The sequence below is a fragment of the Amphiura filiformis genome, chromosome 18 (assembly GCF_039555335.1).
Source record: "Amphiura filiformis chromosome 18, Afil_fr2py, whole genome shotgun sequence".
Lineage (NCBI taxonomy): Eukaryota > Metazoa > Echinodermata > Ophiuroidea > Amphilepidida > Amphiuridae > Amphiura > Amphiura filiformis.
This window is the reverse complement of record NC_092645.1, coordinates 37,448,796-37,456,658: the sequence shown is the minus strand read 5'-3', so window position 1 is coordinate 37,456,658 and position 7,863 is coordinate 37,448,796. Positions and strand designations below refer to the sequence as shown.

Here is a 7,863-nt window from a genome sequence, read left to right as displayed (position 1 = left end):
GCGATAATATTTTCTACTTTTCAATAATCTCGCTACGTCGTCAAATAGGTTGGCATTTAGATACTTCGGTACTTAATGTCTACAGACAACACTTGACAGCGCTTGTAATAATGATGATCTTAAGGGAGGTGGAATGGGCGTGGTCCAAGACCCCTCAAAAAAATTTTCCAACAAATTTTTTTTGCCATATTTTGTTTAAGAAAATCATAAGCTATCAGGTCAGCCAGATAAAGTTAAAAATTTCCTTTTCAAAATGCGAATTTGAGGGGAATTTCATCTCTTTCAATTTAAAACGATTTATGGCAGCGTTGACTTGCTATACATGCCGTAACCAGTTTGGTTTACGACTGGTGGGAGACTAATCAACGAATCAGCTGATCAGCTGGATTGGTATATATATATGTACACACATGCGAAGAAGAATTCCAGTCATCTTATTCTTTCTAGTGAATAATTCATCCACTAATATTACTTTTACTGATATCCTGGCATGCCTGGAGAAAGAAAGAGGCGTCGTTAGCAGCTATCACCTATATTAAGTAAGTACTTCAGTCTAAAAATATGTGTGACGTGTGTTTAGTAACTTAGCCCGGGTAACAACATGGGTAAGCTTAAAGTAAACATGATAAAGATATTTAGCAGTTTCTCGGTCGGGGCTGTTCCCGGGCATGCCGGGGACTGTTCTATCTATTGCACTATACCTACTTCTGACGTAGGGGCTGTGCAATAATTATGAGCCCGGGGGTTGCGGGGGGGGTGGAGTGCGATGTAAAATTGCCACCCCCACCTGGAAAAAAAGTCCACTTGTACAAAATAAGCACCCCCTAATGCCCTATAAAAATTCCTGCCGGTAAAATGGGGGGTGCCCAGAAATTTTTATCGAGCCGAAAGGGGTGGGGCAAGCAATTTTTGGCAAGCCGAGCCGAGGGGGAGCAAGTGATTTTGGCACACATGGGTGCCTTGCTCCAAGTTGCTCGAGAAGAGATAGCCATGAATTTGTTCACCGATAGCTTCACATTCTATAGGTATGCCAGGCAAACACATTTGCTAGTCAGCCAAATTCGCCGACAATGTCAATGCATTTTTACATAGAAATTTAAAACTTGTGCCCGAAGAAAGAAACCTACATAAATATGTTTTCTATACTTCACTTGACCCAAATATATGATTTTTATGGTGATAAGTCACTCGCACATGGAATTTTAGAGGATTTTGATAGCAGTTCCATTAAAAAAGCTGCTATCATAATGAGACTAAGATCTAGAAACACCCCGAAATGCCGTTTTGGGGAATTTTGCTAGCTGAATCTTTTTGACATTGTTTGATGAAAGTCAATCTTTGACAAGATGTAACTTTGCTACGGAAAGTGCTATGAAAAAAAGGTTCAGTTTTGGCTTTGTTTACTCAAGGGCTTTAATTTGATATATAAAATGATGCAGTTTGATGGCAAATTTGAATTCACCTAGCATACCTACATTCTAGAGACCATTGCATTCAAAATCTAGTCGGATTCGCTGAAGCATGACACGTACCATGTAAAGCAATGGAAGTTCAGAAGTAAAATAGTAAATTACACAGCTGATCACGACAGACAATCGCATCAAAAATGTTGCTAAAATTAAACTTTAGCAAAATTTTAGACTGTTCAAACTAGGCAAATCTTGCTCAAAAGATACCGTACTGTAGTTGACTCATCAAAATAACTTTCATCCAAATTTCAACATTTAAACAGAATAAATATAACAAAAGATTGCACCGCTGTCCCACCGAAAAACATTTTAGCAATGCACTCTAGCATCAAATGCGTAACTATCGTGTGCAAAAAAATTTGAAATTGAAGCTAGAGTTATCAAGTAAGGGCGCCTTTTAAATAAAACACTCTAAAATGGCTTTATAAAGGAAAACAGTTACGGAAACACTTTGCCAATTTCCTGCTCGCTGCGTTCACAACAAGTATCATGTAGATTAGGCTTCCTCAAATATGTTGAAGTGCCACATGAAATAAAAGAAAACAGCAAAGTGCCACTCAATGGCTGCTTTAGCACCTGGGTGGGGGAGCCAGAGGGTGTCCCCCTGTGAAGCTATCGATTTAAAAAAATTTGAGGTGCAAATGACGCCATTTGGTGCAATATTTTGTACTATTTTAGCCGTTGGTAGAGGACATAAAAAAGGGCAGAATGGCAGTCAGGAAGGGCATATTTTACCTGTATCAAATTTCGTGTCAATAAAATACATCATATAAAAAATTCGATATATACATCATGCATTATCTATAGTATATTCCTTTGCTAAATCGTAAATAAAAAATTGAAATGTAGAATATTGGAGATATTCCTGCTGGATGAAGTTTGATCAAGGCATTTGATTTTATTTTATTTTATCCATTCTGAGGGATAAATCACAAATAGTACCACAAATAGTCTTGGAAGCTACAATCAAGGAATTTAATAGTTGGTACACCTTGACAATATGTTGGAACTCTTCATTGCCGCTCTGAGAGTTAAGTGAAATTAGTATAACTATGTTTGATGAGAAGTACATACCTTCTCCTTTCCTCTTCCCTCCCCCATTCCCCCTCAATCAATGTTGGGGAGACTGGAGAGCCCAATGGAAAAAGTGCTTTCATCAACATTGAACTGGGGGTGAGGGGTGGCGATTTACATTTAGTATGCCCGAGTGTACCAACATTAATTTCTTTGATTGTAGGGCTTAGGCAGCCAGCAAATGTTACACACCCAAATTTGTACACGTCCAGTTTTTGCCCACATGGCCTATACTTTGTACACAAATGTTTAAATTTACACACCCAGTTTTTTCAATTTACACACCCAAACCTTCAAATCTTGCCTAAGACCCTGCAAAGTGATCCATGGATGTTCTTTAATAAAATTATTTTTTATGTGCAAATGCCCCCTGCCCCTAGTAGTGCCACCACTGTTTAGAACTGAGGTATACTTTTATTTAGACATTTGATGAATTTAGTTGTACAGCTGTCTTTCAAAAGTTTCTTTAAGGGTGGTTATTAGGAGAAGGGAACTAATTATGGTGAATACAGTACCTGTAGGCTACTTGTGTGACGTTGACAGCTAAATAAATTTGAGCCAATTTTTAACTTTCATTCAATCTCCATGAACTTTGCCAGTAATGTTATAATTATACTGAACTGTTTTACTACTTCCAGATGGTGGAACTTACTCCAGGCATGGCAGTGTTTGTGTTTCCAAGTACACTGGATATGGAGAAGACATTTGCAAAACTATGTAGAAGATTGATGGATGATTTTTACAGTGGGGCAGAACAGGATTAGATGTGATCAAACAAGACCATGAATGACACACACCAGCCATTGTTGGTAAGAACAGCTATTCCCGTATATATGTTTCTTTTCATGTTGCCTGGTGTAGCTAGGGGTTGTGCGCCAAGGGCAAGGATACAAAATGGATGTGCCCCAAAGCTGTGAAAGTACCAACTTGTCAAAATTATCACTTGGTCATTTTGTGAAATGCAGTTACACAAATATCTAGAAACAAAATCAGTGGCTCCAGAATAGGGTACATCTCGTGCCCCCATCACCTCATGTCACACAAATTTCTTGTCCCCATTGCAAATTTAAAATTATTCCAAAGTCGTTTTGGGGGTCAATAGCCATACCATATGCATAAGGCAGCTATTTTATTCATGCATTGTGTACATTACAAATGACTGCTGTACTAGTAACTTAGTCCTTACTACTATCAATGAATAAAAGATGATCAAAATAACAGTCTTACTCAAAAAATAACAAGGCCAAGTTTATGTAAACAAAATTGGCTGCCATTTGCTGTCTTTACTGTGTAATTGTGAATACATAACGTTACTGTTTTTGTGCCAACTTTGACCTGTTAGGCTGATACTACTACAGAAGAGTGATCGCACATTTGCACATTTATAGACCTTGCTCAATTTGATGAGACAGCAGTCACAGCACCCAATATGTTAAAAGAATGGAGGCTGAGGTTCTTCAAATCTTCAGATGGGAGTTCTCAGCAGAGGTGGTTTATATCGTGAAGTTGTGGATAGGTAGTGGTGAGCAAACTCAGAAGTTTAAAATTCTAGAGCCTTGTAGATGCTAGGCCAGATGAAAGGCAAAGTATGAAGCAGAATGACGTAAATAATCATGACACATATATGCCTTATTGGAACTGGATTTGGGAAACCCTCATCAGTGTCTACAGAAATGACTCCATCTGCAGCCCTTGCTGATCTAGCTGTGCAATGTGCATGATCCTTGGATCACACTTCATATTCCAGAGATAAACAATATGGTCCTGATTTCCTTTCCCCCCGAATGTTGAGACTCTGAAGCATACATGTACCAAAGCATCACTCAATGACATTAATGCCCTCAATATCAATGAGCGTTGAGCATGGAGTAAAACCCAGCCCTGCTTTCCTGCGAGAGCCAATCGATGATATCCAATCTCAAGATTTGAAGAACCTCAGCCCTCTGGCTAGCCCTCTAAGTTTCCTCCCTCATGACCAGCACTTGAATCCTATCACAACTTTTGGGCTTGGCAAGTCCATGATCAGGGATGTAGCTACAGTGGGCGGTGGTGGGCGTTAGAGCCCACCAATCGGTTTTGGAGCCTATCACTGCTCCAATTTTAGCATTGGAGCCCACCACTCAGAGGCCAAAATTGCAGCATTTTATTGAATTAGTTAAGAATTTGGTCTATTTTGGCAAACAATTTCCACCTGGGAACCAAGGGAGAACAATGCCAGTGCATTGATTGGTCACCCCAGGTTAAATAAGAAATAAATAAATAAATAAGAACAATGCCAGTGCATTGATTGGTCACCCCAGGTTAAATAAGAAATAAATAAATAAATAAATAAATAAATAAATAAATAAATAAATAAATATGCAAGATTTTCATCAAATGCCACCCAGCACTGAAAATATCCTAGCTACAACCCTGTCCATGATATGACCATCACAGACTGTGGCTGCTTATAATCATGTGTTTTAAGTTGAACAATCAAACTCGGGTTGTGCCTGCGAGCCGTATGGCGAGACAAGGCTGTTTGGCGGTTCGTAGACTGAGCCCAAGTTCAATTTTTCAGCATACGCACGGTCATTAATAGCTGTAATCTGTGGCCCTCACTGACTTCATGAGCCCAAAAATAGTTCAAGCAGGAGGAAATCTTAGAAGGCCTTGAACAAGGCTACCCTCGAGCTCATCAGGCCTGTGTGTGTTTTCTCATCAAATTGAGCAAGGTCTAGATGCAAGTGTATGATCTCAAGTATTATCTGCCTAACAGGTCAAAGTTTATAGCACAAATAGGAAAGTTATGAATATTTTAGCAATTTCACAATTACACAGTAAAGACAGCACAAGGCAGCCATTTGTGTTTACATAAACTTGGTCTTTGTAGATAGCTCCCTTATGTTTAATTTTGAGACAAGTATGCTTTTTAACATCTTTATTCATTAATAGTCCTAACTGCATGAACTAAAATGCATAAGGCAGCAATAATTTCTAACATTAACATTAGGGTATGGTCATTGACCAACAATTTCAGCATCACGGAGGCCGCCTATTATGATTTTGGAATAATTTTAAATTTGGTATGCAGTAATATATTGACCAATGGCATGTTTTGAGACTAGGGACAAGAAATTTGCTTGACAAGAGGGGCATGAGATGCACCTTACTCCAGAACCAGGGAAAGGTTGGGACTGGGGGTGGCACCCAGCATACAAAATATGGCCGGTCAGTCGGCCATTGGCATGTAACTTTTTTGCCTTGCCGGTAATTTTCTGACTGGCATCTAGTTGGCTGGCCGGTAACTTTTTTTAAAAGGTCAAGCCTGGCTGGCCTGTAACTTTTTGAAGCATATTTCGAACACGGGTGGCACCCCAATATACGCCACAGTATCGTTGTGATGAAAATGAGATTTTAATATGAAAATTTTAATGTACACAAAATCATATAGATCTACATCATGCTTTGTATTTACACAGTGCACTCAAACTAGCAATTTTGAGTTAAGATGTTATGTCCCTGAGCCCTTGATTTCTTGTTTATTAGGAGAAGGGAACTAATTATGGTGACAATTAATTGAAGATAATATATACAATGATTTGGTACATTGTAATAGTGTTTTAGGAATGAGAACATTTCAACAGAGATATGTCAATAATAATCGTATTTTTTCTATCCACAGCATACACACTTGCTTCACAACTTGATGTGGATACTGTTACAGAAGCCAAGCGAGCATCTTAAAAATAAGGAATACATTTACCATGTTTACAGGGGTTGCTATCCCACAATAAGAAGATCCAGAAGACATTAATGTGGGCATCATTGTGAATCTTGGAACTCAGTACCCTCCTCAAGCCACGTCAAGCTTCACTATTTTCTTCTTCTTCTTGGATACCGCTTTACGATGATTAAGTTTAGACTTATCAAAATGAACTTCTGGGTGAAGCTTGAACTAATAAAAGCATTCGTATGATTAAGGTTAAACTTGGCTTTCGCTTTCAGGCATTATTATCGTGAACCGATGCATGGTGACAAATTGAACGCATAAATGGTGAGACAATGAAAATCCTTTTGGATGCATGGTGAAGCTTGGCCCAACAGAACACTTTATATAGTGAAAAGTTGACTTCAAATTTGTGAGCAAAAAGTAAGCTGATCGAGGTGAAGCTTGACCTCCAATATCAGTTAAGGTGAACAAGGATGAATGCTTCAGGTTGGCTCAAAAGTGCTGAATGACCTTTGCATAAAAGACATTTTTTTGTGCATTTAGGGGGCTGTCATTTTCTTCAGAATGGGGTCATGAATATCAGGGACAGATTTAAGCAGTGGCCCGGTGGCCCGGGGCCAGTGGATTTTGCATCGGGCCAGTAAACTTCCAACAATGCTGGCCCGGCGGGCCACTAGATTTTTGAGCCTGATATAACACATTTGAGACAAGATATAATCAGTGATGGCCATATTTTACACACAGTTTCTGCTCCGCCTGTCATCTGTAATTTATATCTTTAATGATTTTTCGTAAGTTTATATTCTTATTCTTGTTTGCTAGCAAGTTGGAAAGGCAGGACTACTGACTGAATTTGTGTTAGTAACTACACTCTTTACATTGAGTACATTCAGTACAAAACAAGGTTTGCTTGACTTTAAAGGGCTCAGCAAAGTTTCCACATATTATTTTTCGTGGGAGAGCACATCAGAAATATCGAATTACATTTTGAAAACGAGGATGTCCTTCTGATATCATAACATTTTTTTTTTTTTTTTCGCGATATACACATTTCATGACAAATGATTAAAAATTCATATAGATTTTTTTCCAAAAACACCAAAAAAAAGGTCATTGTTTTTTATTGCAATAGAACAAATTGAAAAAGCTGGGCCAGTAAATTTATTACAGGGCCACTAGATTTGACATTTCACTGGCCCCTCTGTCCCTGATGAATATACTAGGGGTCATACAAATTGTATACCAAAAAAAGTGAGGGTCATAATTTTTTTACACCAAAAAAGGAGGTTATAATTACTACAGTTTCCTTCAAAGAAGAATGGCACTTGTTTACATTTTGAGAGTGGGCACAGTGTAAACACGGTAGTAGGGTTCTGATCAGTGGCGTAACTAGGTTTGGTAGCGCCTGGGGCAAGAAAAAAATTTGCCCTACACCCCCAGAATATCTTAGACGTGGGAAATTTTTTAAACATTTGCTTGCTGGGACGCGTAAAATTTTGGGCAAATAAGGCCTACCACTAATTAATTTTGGTTACTAGAAGTTGAATATCGGTCTTAAAATGTTCTTTCAATAGATTTTGTGCTGAAAATGTTGACTTTCATCGCTTG

At 38.5% G+C, this 7,863-nt stretch overlaps 1 long non-coding RNA gene across 1 annotated transcript; it reads left to right on the top strand.

Annotated features, from left to right (window-relative positions):
- Positions 1 to 376: 376 nt before the first annotated feature.
- LOC140138655 (uncharacterized) lies at positions 377 to 7,286 on the top strand. The gene is made up of 3 exons (XR_011857034.1): positions 377 to 539; positions 3,182 to 3,352; positions 6,208 to 7,286. It is a non-coding gene; the product is annotated as an uncharacterized lncRNA (long non-coding RNA).
- Positions 7,287 to 7,863: the final 577 nt, after the last annotated feature.